Genomic DNA, 14037 nt, shown 5'->3' with positions numbered 1-14037 from the left:
GAATGAGGCGATTAAATAGGCTCCAAGCCACGGATTTAGGGTTTTCCTCGCACAGACCCTACTCGCCGAGTCGTCTTGGTCGACTCGCCGAGTTGGTCACTTATTCCTCGACTCGGATCCCGCTCGGACTCGTCGAGTTCCTCCTTGGACTCGCCGAGTCCCTCCTAAATTTAGGGTTTCCTTTAATTTCTTGGCTTTCAAGATCTTGGGTGTTACATGAAGGCGTTATTATGGAAACAAGTTTGGGGGATCAGGGTATATAAACCCGTCACCCCTGGTCCAAAACCCTAACCCTAAATGGTGTAGCCGCCGACCTTATGACTCCCACTCTCTCTGGTTGCCGCCACCTTCCACCTAGTCGTTCTCTAACCACCGAGCACCATTGAATGACGTTGATGACCGTCTGAGATAGAAACGCAGTTGCATCAGTGAAGATAGAAGGCGTGGTGTCGTGGTGGCCACCGTTCGTGACCCCTCTAGTCGTCACCACCGTGTCATTTGCCTCTTTGCCATCGGGATTCTACCGCCACTGCCGGACGACGTGCATAACTGAGGGAAAGCCACCATGAGGGGCTGAATGAGGCTGTACCGACTGGGAATCGGAGATGTGCCACCACCCTTCTTTTGTTCAACATACCTTCGTTAACAGTGCATCTCAGCCCTGCTGGTGTCGCTGCTGCCCGTCTCCGTCGAAGACAAGGGAGCTGCCGGGTACTAAGCTTCGGTTGCTGCCGTTAATCGCCGTCAAGACCGTAGCTGCCTTGTCTCGTCACCACCAGCCACCATGGGAGGTGGCTGTGAGTTGTGTGTGTAACACCCAAAAATTACAAACCAATTTAAACTTTTAAAACATGTCAAGTTCATCAAAACATTACAACTTTGTTTTCAAAATATTATTTATCAGAGTATTCCCAAAAACATAAACATAATCTGAGGAGCTATACGATCATGCCTTCACCTTGCCGCGATCCCCTGATGTACCTGAAACAATAAACTGAAATTGTAAGCTCGAAAGCTTAGTCAGTTACCTCCAAAATACCGATACACATACAGTCCACATAACCATGTCAGCAATAGCATATCATAACAAACTGAACAAAACAACACATAACGGGTCCACAACCCTACAGACTGTAATACCCACGAGCCCACAGTACGAGTCTCCCTTATCCCGTAACTGGAATGCTCTCGAGCCCACAATACGAGTCTCTCTTAGCCCGTAATTGGAATGCTCCTAGGGTTTGTTGGCTACCACATGAAGCAGTAAAACCTCAACCCATCTCATATAACAAGCACATAACATAAACACTGAACATGCAATAACCATATAACATCACAGGTAGTCCTACAGATCCACCTAACTGGCATAACCACTAGCATGCAACACTAACTCGTACTCAACCTCTAACACTGCTAGGATAGTATATCCAATGGGCCGGCCTTGGTGCCTTAGACCCCTTAGTATAGTGAGGATAACTCACCTTACAACTGTCATCTGAAAATAGAAAGCTCAACTCCCGGATCACCAACACGAACTCCACCACCTATAGTTACCATAAAACCCTTTTTCATAAATCTCCAAATTACCAGAATACCTACAGAAGTCAACTGGTCAACCCTTGGTCCAAGTCAAAGTCCACAGTTAAATTCAACGGTCCATGTTGACTCGACTCGTCCAGTGCAGTTTGCCGACTCGTCGAGTCCTTGCTAAACTCGAGAAGTCGTGAAATCCTTGATTGGCTCGTCGAGTTCGCCTTTAACTCGCCGAGTTCATACGTGTCCAAGAATTTGGGAGAAACTCTAGCCGAATTGCCAAGTCTTCAAACGACTCGCCGATTTCAAGGCAATCTTCAACGAACTCGCCGAGTTGTTCATCCAACTCATCGAGTTCATGGCTATCATCAACGGGCTCGCCGAGTTGTTCCCCCAACTCGCCGAGTCCTTGCAGGCCTTCATCCATGCAAATGCTTTTTAAGCCATGGCAAGGTTCCAGATTACAGATCCAAGCTTCTAAGGCATGTTTATCACGTAAAGTTACAAACTTTACGAACATGCAAGGCTCTAGAGGTCCTAAATGACCAATCTAAGCTTCCAATGGAGGTTTGCTCCTTGGGAGAGTCTCATTATTGCACAAGCTGGAAACTTTATGGACTAAGAAATCCAAGGGAGCTCAGTTATGAAGTTACAACTTCAGATCTTAGCTTGCACACAAGAATATCTTCTAATCATACCATGAAAACCCTAGAATTGTCCAAAGAGGGGATCTAGAATGAAATGAGGTCAGGGTAACGATTATACCTTCCAGAAGATGCCCAATAAGGTAGATTTCAGATCCCACAAGCTCCTTGCTTCTGAATACTTGCTCTCCAAGCTCCCTTCTCCACAAAATCCTCTTCCAAGCTCAAAATACACAAATGGAACACACACACTCGATGAGGGTTTGAGAGGGACAAGAAACAATAAAAGTGGAGGCTGGGGGAGGCCAATGATCCTTTAAATAGGGTGTAAAACCCAGAGATTTAGGGTTTCATCTGCCAGCTCCTACTCGTCCAGTCCCTTCTTGGACTCAACGAGTAGGTCATTAAGATATGCGGACCAATCCGTTGCTACTCAACTCGTCGAGTAACCCTTGAAATCAAGAAACTCACACATTAAATCAATACTTGAGAATCGGGGTGTTACAGTGTGGGTGTGTGATTTTGCTTCAAGTTTGTGTTTAGGTGTGTGTGTGGTTATGTGTCCATTCATAATATGTGTGTTTTGGTGTTTTTGTTAGTCGGGATTCATGGAAAAGCCACCACCACCACCACCACCACCACCGCCGACCACCATAAGGTGGTTGTGTGTGTTTATTCCCTTAGGTGTGTGTTTATTTTGGGATTAAATATTTGTACAATGTAATTAGAAAGTGGAATAATAAAAAGAAAGCTCAAAACCACCACCGTGAGGTGGTGGCTACCGCCTCCTGCCACTACCGGCCGCCGTGTTGGGTTGCAGTGTGCTTGGTTAGTGTTTTGGACTCGTTTGGGATGCATAAAACCCTAATGGGCCCAATTAAGCTCTAATTGACCTAAAAGCCCAAATATGTGACTAATGGGCCTAGTGAAACCCTTATGGGCCTAATGAACCTTGATTGGTCAAAGAACCTAGCTGTTGGGCCTATTGGGCTAAGATGGGGTTGGAAACCCTAACTAGGGTTTAAAAAACCCTTATATTGGATTTATGGGCTTCGGACTTTAGGCCCCATATTTGGGCCTTTGGAATTGAACTATGTATTAAGCCCATCACACCATATGATTTATTTAGAAGAGTGATGGACTTAATGGATTAAGTCCTTAACGGGTTAAGTGAGAAACACTTAACCCTAATTGTCATTTTATGTGAAATCCAATTTTTTTGGATTTATTGGGACTGCACGAGAATTAATTATTAAACCTAAAATAATAATTAATAATCATTGGCAAGTTACCCTAAGGCAATATTGGACTTAATGGATTAAGTTCTTAATGGGTTAAGTAAGAAACACTTAACACTAATCGTCATTTCATGCGGGAATCCTAATTTCACTTAGGCCTTGAGTTGTGTCTTCCTATTGGGCCTTGGTGGTTGGACTATGGATGGGCTATCCAAGAACAAGTAAATGGACCAAAATAATTGGATGAGTTTTAGGGTAAGGCCCATGTGAAGGACTTGGGCCCAATTTGGAAAATTGGGCCATAGATGGGCCATAGTTTGGGCCTTTATGATTATGAGATATTGGGCCGTTAGAAATGCCAAATGTTTGGACTGGACCAAATGGTTAGGCCTTTGAATAAGGCCATGTAAAGGCTTGGTCCCAATTTGGAAAATTGGGTCATATGTTGGGCTTTGAGCCATAGTGGGACTTTTGGGCCTTTGGAGTGTGAGTTGGACCTTGGGCTTGGAACCCAATTATTAATTAGGTGTTGTTTGATGTTGGCAGTTTTGGAATCTGTCAACCAGCAGCTGGAGTTTCATCTGTGGGACTTCAGTAGTGTCAGGTGAGTTATCCTCACTATATCAATAGGGTCTAAGGCACCAAGTCCGACCCTTTATGTATTTGTGTTCGGATTATGGCATGATATGTTCATTAATTACATCCTGGTAGTTAGGATGGTGATATGCTTATTCTTAGTGACCTGCTTAGGTCAGTGTCCTGATTATATGATGATGCTATGTTAGGTCTATATCCCGGTTATTGGGATGTTGCTCTGATTAGTGGTCTATTAGATCGGTTTAGGGATGTCAAAAAGTCCCGTGGGACCCTGATCTCGTGGGGGCCCCGTCCCATATGGGGGCATTTGTTGAAAAAATCAGGGACGGGGGCGGGGGCAGGGGCAAGGTTAACCCCCGTTTTGGTTTCGGGGGCGGGGGTAGGGGTTGGTAGTCCCGTCCCGAAACCCCCGTGGGGGCCCCGTTAATAAATTATATAAATTGACATATATTAATTATATAAATATAATAAACAATAAAATGATTTTTACATACAAAAATTCTACAAAAAAACATGTTTTTAAGTTGTTTGTAACATGTAAAGTTATGTTATAAATATCTATTTGTTACTCAAAAAATAGTTTCTTTTAGCCCAAACAAAAAATTCTTTTAGCCCAAATAAGGTAGCCCAAAATTAATTGGGGGCGGGGAAACGGGGGCGGGGGCGGGGGTCAGAAGGGGAATTCGGGGGCGGGGGCGGGGGAACAGGAAAAATTTGGGGGCGGGGGCGGGGGATGCAATCCCCGTCCCGTTTGCCCCCGTTGACATCCCTAGATCGGTTTAACTGTTATATGATATGAGCTAGCATATGATTGTTTGGTTGGGGGTTGGGTTGAGGCGGTCCTGATTTGTACTGTAGGCCAGCATACCTAATGAGTGGTCCGGATAGGCTGTAGGCCCTGCGAGGCAGTCCAGTCATGCCGAAGGCTCGGGAGCGGTCCAGATAGACTGTAGGCCCTGTGAGGCGGTCCAGTCAGGCTGAAGGCTCGTTATGCATGTTGTTCTGTATTTTTTATATGAGATGGTTATATTTGTATGGCGTTGGTATTTTGGGGAAACTAACTAAGCTTCGGGCTTATAGTTGTTGATTATTTTTCAGGTACTTCTGATGATTGCCGGAAAGGCGAAGGCGTGATCATACAACTCCTCATATCTCATGATTTTATGATTTAATTATGGGGATACTCTGATGATTAAACAAATTTGAAAACAAAATGTAATAACTTAATGGTTTTAAATGTTTTAAAAAGTTTTAAATTGACTTGAATTTTTGGGATGTTACATATTTAAAGTATGGTAGACGTATCTTACTTATAGCGGTTTTTTTATTAAAAACTGGGCTTCGCTGGAACAGAGCTTTTAAGCCGAAAAGATCTTTTCCTTGGAGACGTCGGGAGCTCCTGGCTTCCTTCTCGTGCTAGGGAGGTACCCTAGGCTTTGGGGGGCGTGGGGCGTTTGGGGGTGTTTGAGAGTATATAGAGAGAGAAAGAGATGGGAATTGGTGTGAGAAATGAGGCTGCCCCGCACCTCTATTTATAGGCTGGAAATCTGATCAACTCGTCGATTTGGGCCTCCAACACGTCGATTTCGATGCCACATGTCACCATCTAGTGGCAAGACTTGGAGAGAAAGCAATGGCCCAGATCGCGCCACAACACCCTTTTCGCAGCAGCAGACTCTCGACTTCTAAATCCCATAACTTTTGCATACGAGCTTCGTTTTCGATGTTATTTATATCCACGCATAGGTATTGACAAGACCTACAAGTCTCCTTTAGACTCTGTCGACTAATTCTCATCCGATTTTAAATTTAACAATATGAGAAGATTACTCTGTTAAATGACCGTGTAGAATTCATAACTTCTACATACGGACTCCGTTTTTGTCTGTCTTTTTATTGTTGAGCTCTTATTAATGAGATCTTCAATTCTCATTTAGGCTGCATTGGCCAAAAATCGATCGATCTAAAATTCAAATTTCAGGCTATGCAGTGCTATACCAAATCTTAGAAAAATAATAACTTCCTCATACGAAGTCGGATTTGGGCGTTCTTTTTATGTATCTTCTCGGTTTAATGTATACCACAACATTCATTTAGATATTTAAGGCTAAAAAATAGTTTATCAAAAAATCACTTTTTACAATTCCCGGTGCCGTGCCGGTATTATTGTAAAACTTCGACACGTCATTACTTCTTCTTTATAACGTGGATTTCGGCGTTCTTTATATATCCGAAATCCTTGGTTCGACCACTACAACTTTATTTATAGATATTGGGTTTATCTAACACTTTAGTTTCGACGGTTATTTTTATTATATCTTTATAAACAAATATATAACCACATAAAATCACATAATTCACATAATATTCAAGTAATTCATCTTTATTACTTCAAAATAGGTTGCAATGGTTGAACTTGACTATTACATCATTATACTAATGCGTAGCCTAGAAACACGGACGTTACAGTAACATCCCAAAAATATAGGGTAAAAATTTCATTTATAAAACAGCCAAAACACCAATTATAGTTTACTTAGACATTTAGAAATATATCATAATGAAATAGTTATCAGAGTACAATCCTAAAATCACTAAGATGCGGAAAAACATGGGTGTGTGCACTGCGATCAAGCCGACTCTTCCCTTTTGAACCTGAAACACTTGAAACCAAAATAGAAAACTGTAAGCACAAATCTTAGTGAGTTCCAAAAAATACCACATACCATACATATAATAAATATCATACATGCAATAGAAAGTGCTATGAGCCATTCATAGTCTAGCCATTATGCCACTAGTCGTATCATGGTCTTTCCATGCCAGGCCGGGGGAAAAACCTAGGTCTTACTGACAAGTGCCAAGAGCCACCTCTTGGTCTTCCATGTAAGTATCAAAAAGACAACTAGCATACAAACTACTACTAACTATCTACTTAACTGCTAGGGTCCAAACCTTGGTCTTGTATACAGTGTTGCAAGGAGCCACCTGCGGGTCTTTCATACAAATGACAAGGGCCACCCCCTGGTCTTCCTATAATACATAAGTCAATGGGATAGCATTGGTGCCTTCGACCCATAGTACAGTGAGGACACTCACCTCAAATAACTGAACCCACGAATAAGTCTCTGACTGCCGATATGCTAAAATCCCCGTGTTATCAATAACAATTAATCATCCAATTAATAACTGGGTCCCGACTTGTACTAAGAATCCAACTCAGGGTAAAAGACCTTTTACCCTTCCTCTATCTTGGCCCAAGGCCAAGGCCCAATCTGGTGGACCTAAAAGCCCAATTTCTAAAAATAAGCACCCAAGTCCCAATTATCCAAATTGGGCACAAGTCCATCATGGGCCTATCCTGAGAAGGACCAATATCCTAAAAGGACCAAAATATATAATGGTCAACTGTGGTCTAACTTTTGGTCAATGGTCAACGATCAAAAGGTCAACATTTCAAGACTTCCCAAACAAGCTGAGTACACCCCGCGTACCCACGCAGCATACGCTGTTTGGGGCCAGTACGCACAACGTACCAGATGGGTACACCCATCGTACTCCCTTGAACCCCATCCTTCTTTATTAATCACTTAATCACTTAGGCCCTTGTTCGAAACTCTCCAATCTGATTCCTATGGATGAATTTTCACGTAAAGTTGGAAACTTTACTTGCATGCATGGATTAATAGGTCTTTAGAGATCAAAAGAACCTAATAAAGGGTATTAACACATGCATGAATTCCAATACTTCATAAATCTTGCACCTTTATGTAAAAGGGACCCTTAATATGACCAAATCTACTAGTTTGAGCTTCTGAAACAACCTTAGCTGACAAGGACCAAGCATATGGGACTAAAATGGCCATAATCAACCCCTAAAGTAGATGTATACAATAAGTAGCCAAGATAGAGACTTTATACATGTCACAACTAGGAATTTGAAGTCTTGTAAGCATTGAACAAAGATAATAAATGTAAACCAACAATCGGAAAGCATGTAAGATGCTTATTCATTAACAACAAAATCTCAATCAAACACATTATACATGCACTGTAAATAGCCAACAAACAGTTAGAAACCCTAAAAAAATCCTTGTTTGAGTCCATTTTTGGACTAGGATTTCCTTATTGGCCCAATGGACCAATAAGCTTCCAATTGGACTATCTTGGGCTTAGAACTATTTAATGGGCTCTAATTGGACCCACTTTCATTTATTTTAACATTTTGGGCAATATTGGGCCTAGAATGAAATAAAATACCTTACTGGACCTCATTGGGCCATAACTAACCTAATTAGCCCTAATGGGCCATAAAAATCATTTCTTGATTTATTTTGGGCCAATAGTTATCTAAATTATCTATGATTTGGACTTAGGCATTTAAGGGCCCAATTGTTTCCTTTTCCCTCTCCAAATCTCGGCCCAACCCAAATGAAAGGAGGAGTTGGCTTCTCATGACCACCTCATTTGTACATAATGGTCTTCCATGCAACTTATCCCATGTCTCCATGCACACATCACCTCAAGACCTCTCTCTTCTCCTCTTTCTTTCTCTCGGCCGAAACAACACCGACACACACACTTCACTCAAAAATCTCTCAAAGAAACTCTCTCTATTCCTTTCTAAAATTTTCGAGATCTAGGGAGCTTTCAAGGACATTATCCCACAAATTCTTCATCTAAGGTAAGATCATGCTTGGATCTATGATACAGATTCTTTGTTTTATCAAAAATCTCTTCCTAACCCATGCAAAATCATGATCACTCTCTTAGAAACCCTCTAAGTTCGAAATCAACAAAGGAGGGCTTGCTAGGGCCGAAAGTAACATCAAACTCCCCCCAACATTCTTCAAAACCGAAATCACAACTCAAGGTGAGTTTCATACCCCTTCCTTTTTGGTTTTTATGAGTTTTATGGGGGAGAATACAAGAAAATGTGTAGATCTATGTGTAAATGTATGCTATGTGTGATATGATGCATGTATGTGTGTGTTATCATGTGTTTTGGGATGAATATGTTATCAAAAAATGTGTAAAAACCGAGATCTAAGACATGAGAAAGGAAATAAACATAACTTAAGCTATTATACACTAATCAAGTCAAGAAAAATAGTTTATAAGGTTAGGATGAACATACTTGAACATAAGACCCATTTTTGGGCCTAAATTGTCAAAAATGCAAACTAGGGGTAAAAATCAACAAGTCACGGTTTTTGGAAGGTTAAAAGGGGCCAAAACAATTTCCATAAATATTTTCCTGATTTTTAGAAATTTCGAAGGACTTAAACTGTAAAATTTTAACCTAATGGGCTAATTTTGGGCTTTTCGGCCCAATAAGCCTCAAAATGCGAAAATTTTACAAGTTGAAAGGCTGGAAATGAAATTTTCTGTAAATCAGTGAGTAATTAGCATAATAGAATGTTTATAAGGTTCAAAAATGCTTTTCATTATAAAAAAGGACTAAAAATGCAAACTGTTTAGATTTTGTGCCAAAACTGTAAAAGTTGTGAAAAATGGATCCTTAACCGAGAATCACTATTCTAAAGGGGTTGAAGCTATCAAATAAATAAACTTTGGGTTAAAATTGTGTTTTCATCAAATAAATTATACAAAAGTGTCAAGAAAAGTGTTTGAAGGACTAAAAATGAAATTCTTTTATATAAAAGGACCAAAAGTGTTAAGAAAAGTGTTTGAAGGACTAAAAATGAAATTCTTTTATATAAAAGGACCAAAAGTGTTATTTTTATAAAAGGAAGAGTAATGAAAAGGGTCAAACTTTACTTACAAAGAAATCAAATCAAGATACAAGATCCGCGACTACCGACGAAATGAAAAACAAATACACTCTCAATAACACATATCGTTACAAAACGAATTGATTCGGTCTCGAATCAATAACAACACAAAATCGTTAAACCAAAGTAATTCGTTAATCACGCGATAATTACAATGAGTCAATATACAAACTTTGGGCTTGAAAGTTTCAAATCATGCTTGTTGGGCCTTGCTAGCCCATCAACATGATCTTTGGGCCCAAAGGGATTATGCTTACGTGATATTGGGCCTTCTATGATCCAATTCCACGTAAAAGGACTTTCAATAGCTCTAATGTGTTATTTGGCCCTAATGGCCCATTAGTACTGCTAGTGAGGTCGAGAAGTCAAATGCGAGTTGGGCCAAGTGTCTTTCGCATTCCCATAGCCTTGAATAACTCCTGGAAATAAAGGGGGCTTTGTACCCTCCTTTTTCCTCAGTTGTTGGGCTTATGAGAAATCAAGTAAACAGATTCATGGCGTTAATAAGGAGAAATCAGGGTGGTTGGATTAAGTGAGTAGTACGGACGACGCCTTAAGGATCGTTCGTAATCTATAGTTATAAACTAGTCATTTCTTTAAATGCGTGATTGTAACAACTCACAAACCCTAATTAATCTAATGTCACCTGGGTAATTAAAACATTCGTCGTATCGGTATAACAATAAACAAGTCATGTAATTTATGTATTGGGGAAAACATCGGGTTTTCCCGGGAAGTTCAACATTGTCACTTGTGTGACGAATACAAAGTTCAACCATTAAACATGCTTTGAAAATCAACAAGCATATTTACGGATCTTCACACTTTTTATAAACAAACATTTCTTTTTTTCAGAAAATATCGGATTTTCTGGGTTTTTCAAACTTCACCAAATCATTTTACCATAACATTACTTATGAACTCACCAACATTTCACATGTTGACGTTTTCCAAAATAACTTGTATTCTCAGGTAACAGGTAAGCCGAAGAATAAGTATCAAGAAATGTCATGGTGTCTTGCTTAAATTATCTGTCAGACAGTTTATGTTATGGATTTGTAATGTCTAAAATAATGTACTGAATGTAAACAATATCAGTTGTAATATTCCAATGCATGGTGATGAATTATTTTATGATTCATGTATATTCATTGTGATGGTATTCAATTAGAGTCACAAGAGCCCTCAGACGTTTCCGCCGTCCGGTTCGGGGGTGTGACAATACCTCTAAAGTCTCGAAATAAAGATGCTAACACTAGATCTCTAGGCTCCTCTCTAGGGCTCAGGTCATGCTTGGAACCCCAACCAGGGCCCATCAAAAGCCTGTTATCCATCACCAAGAAGGCGCAAACCAATTGCTGGAAGTTTCCTGAACTCCCAGTTCACACAATCCTCAATCCAGGCGACCACTTAAGCTGCCTTCCATTCCAACATGTATGTGAAACTCAACCTAGTATCCCGCCTGATTCAACTTCCGGGAACCAAAATAGTTCTCCCCCACTTGGATTCGTTGAAGCTCTTCAGCTCATAAAGTTTGATGAATTCCCCAATCCATATTCCTTAACGTGGTTGAGCCACCTGCAACCTACTCTTACCAATACTAGTGTTCCATCACTAGTCAAATGTAAACACCATACAACTCTTGAAGTTCAGAAAAACACTCCTGAAGTATCAACAAGTCTGAAAAGTCTGAACGCTCCCAATGATACTGCACCCAAACCCATAAATTCTTTATGTCAGTGACAATGACCACAACCTTCACGATAAACAAATCCCTTGGCACCTCTACGACCAACCAAACTTGTATGACTGAAACCTATGTATTCTTGCTACCTTTCCCTCCCTTAGCAACGATAGCAATTGAACCAAAAATCTCTCCCACAAATAACCGCCGATCCTACCGGATCGAAAGCTAAAACCACTAAACTCTGAATTAATTGGAGGGCTAATCCGCTGATCCTGAACCTAGGCCTTCTATACCATATCTCAAAATTGATCCCATTGGGGGACCAGAATAACAATCAAACACACTGAAACCTATTAATGATTCATGGCATGCAAATGACATGTAATAATTCTTGATGATATAATCCAAACAATAACAGAGACCAATACTGATAAGGCTTACCGAAACCAACACAAAATCCCAAAAAAAATGAATACAAGTAATAACCGAGAAGAAAGCAAAAGAAAACATACCCGCAATATCACCTGCTGGAGTTATGGCTCCCGCACTGCAATGCTCGACTCCTCTCCGCTAGGAATCCTGCCGTAACCTCAAGACCATCAGTGATCCTCAAAGTAACCATAGCAGATGCACTAATTGCTTCTCCCTTAATCATCGGCCAGTCATCCTTCTTGTGACCCACTTGGTTGCAGTGAAAACATAATAGGCTTGCCCCCTAAGGACAATCCCTGCTGACATGACCAACCCTGCCACACTTGTAGTAGCCCAGACCTCTGAAACGAAAAACTCCATCATGCAGTTTCCTGTACATACTAAACTGAACCCGACCCTGTTGGCCCCTCAATTATTGATATGAAGTCTTGGGTCTCTTCACAAGACCCTCCACTGCATGTACCTAATCTGGCTTCCTCTTCGTCATATGCTCCAAATCGATCTTCCGCTCTCGAGCTCTAGAAATCATATCATTAGGGTCTTGCACCCTGGCATACTCACAAACTCCATGAAGTCATCGCTCAACATATCATGATACCTCACCTTCTTCATCTCTTCGTCTGCTACATACTGCATGACCAATAAATCCCTCTCCAGAACTTGGCAGTGATGTCTGACACAGTCTTAGTAGTTTGGTGGAGATCTTGAAACTCTCACGCCAACTGCTGCACCTCGATCACCGGTGCAAACTTATCTCGGAACATGGTCGAAAAGTCATCCCACATCATCGTATCCATAGCATCATCACCCACCTCATGTCCTAACCCCTACCACTAGTCCCGAGCTCTGTCCTTTAGAAGACAGGAAGCAAATTTGACATTCGACCCCTTGGGAAGAAGCTGGTCCAAAATGCATTAGCCATGTCTGCTAACCATCTCCTACTAACAATGGGGTCCTTCTCTGCAAAGAACCCTGGAGCTCCACATGCACGGAACTCATGGAAGGAAAGAGTGAGAGCTCCAATGATAGCCATAACCTCAGCACGGAACGTGTCCAAGCGCTCACCAAAATCTCCAGAAGCCCCTCCTTGGCCGTACCAAGGATCACGGGAGTTTGCTCCAAAATATCGTGGGTAATCTCTGACGAGATGAACTCCCGAATCTGCTCGCTAATCGGCTCCGCACCTGCACCTAATCCAGAACCAGAATGTGAACCGCCATCCTGAGTGCTTATCACCATACTGAAAAATAAAAGACAACTTATCAGAATATATCCAAGAATCCTCATTCCACCGACTTCCTAGATTCTCCAAAATTTTCCCCGATTCGACTATGGATCCTGTGCTTTCAGTTGTACGGGCCTAATACTACCTTCCACACCTATCCCTGCTTACCTCAAGAATCATCCCGAATCCTTTAATTCACCTTCTCAAATGATACCCCAAATAATCACTAAACAGTGCAACTAGGCCCACTAAATCACTTCCTAGGCTCTCCTAGGTTCCCAAACTCACCCTGCCCTCAACTGTTGAAAGAATCATACCAATGTCAACTAACAACCTTATGAATATAGTCATTTGCAACAGAGATTAGATAATCCTTCGAGTAAAAGACTCAACCCTAGAACGGTTGAACTCAAACGAGAGCTGCGTACTAGGGCCAAATCCATTACTCTGAGATTATTTAACCTATGCGACATGTAACTTAACATATTCACTTAACAACTAATCCACATCAATAGGAGTCCCACAAAGCACAAAGCAAGCAACATTCAGATAATGGAAAATCCAACCGGCATATCACTAATCAAGCCATTCTCTCCAACCATCAGAACATACTAGCATGCAATTCTAAAAGCTCATACAATCAGACATATAAAGACATCTCTCTTAGCAATATATCATGCAAACATTGAGTAGATCCTTAGTCGTAACTAGCATGCAGTTCACATATTCATAAATCAAATCATATCACATAACATAATAACCATGTATGGGTATTTTGGGAACCACTTACCTGAGCTTGACCGATTGCACGCACCACACCCTTTCTTGTCTTTAGAAAACTCCTTTTTTTTTTAAAAAAAAATATACATTTCTTTTGAAAACTTTA

This window comes from Lactuca serriola, chromosome 2 (genome assembly GCF_051521515.1).
Source record: "Lactuca serriola cultivar US96UC23 chromosome 2, Lser_US96UC23_V15, whole genome shotgun sequence".
Classification (NCBI taxonomy): Eukaryota; Viridiplantae; Streptophyta; class Magnoliopsida; order Asterales; family Asteraceae; genus Lactuca; species Lactuca serriola.
Note: the sequence above shows the minus strand (reverse complement) of the source record.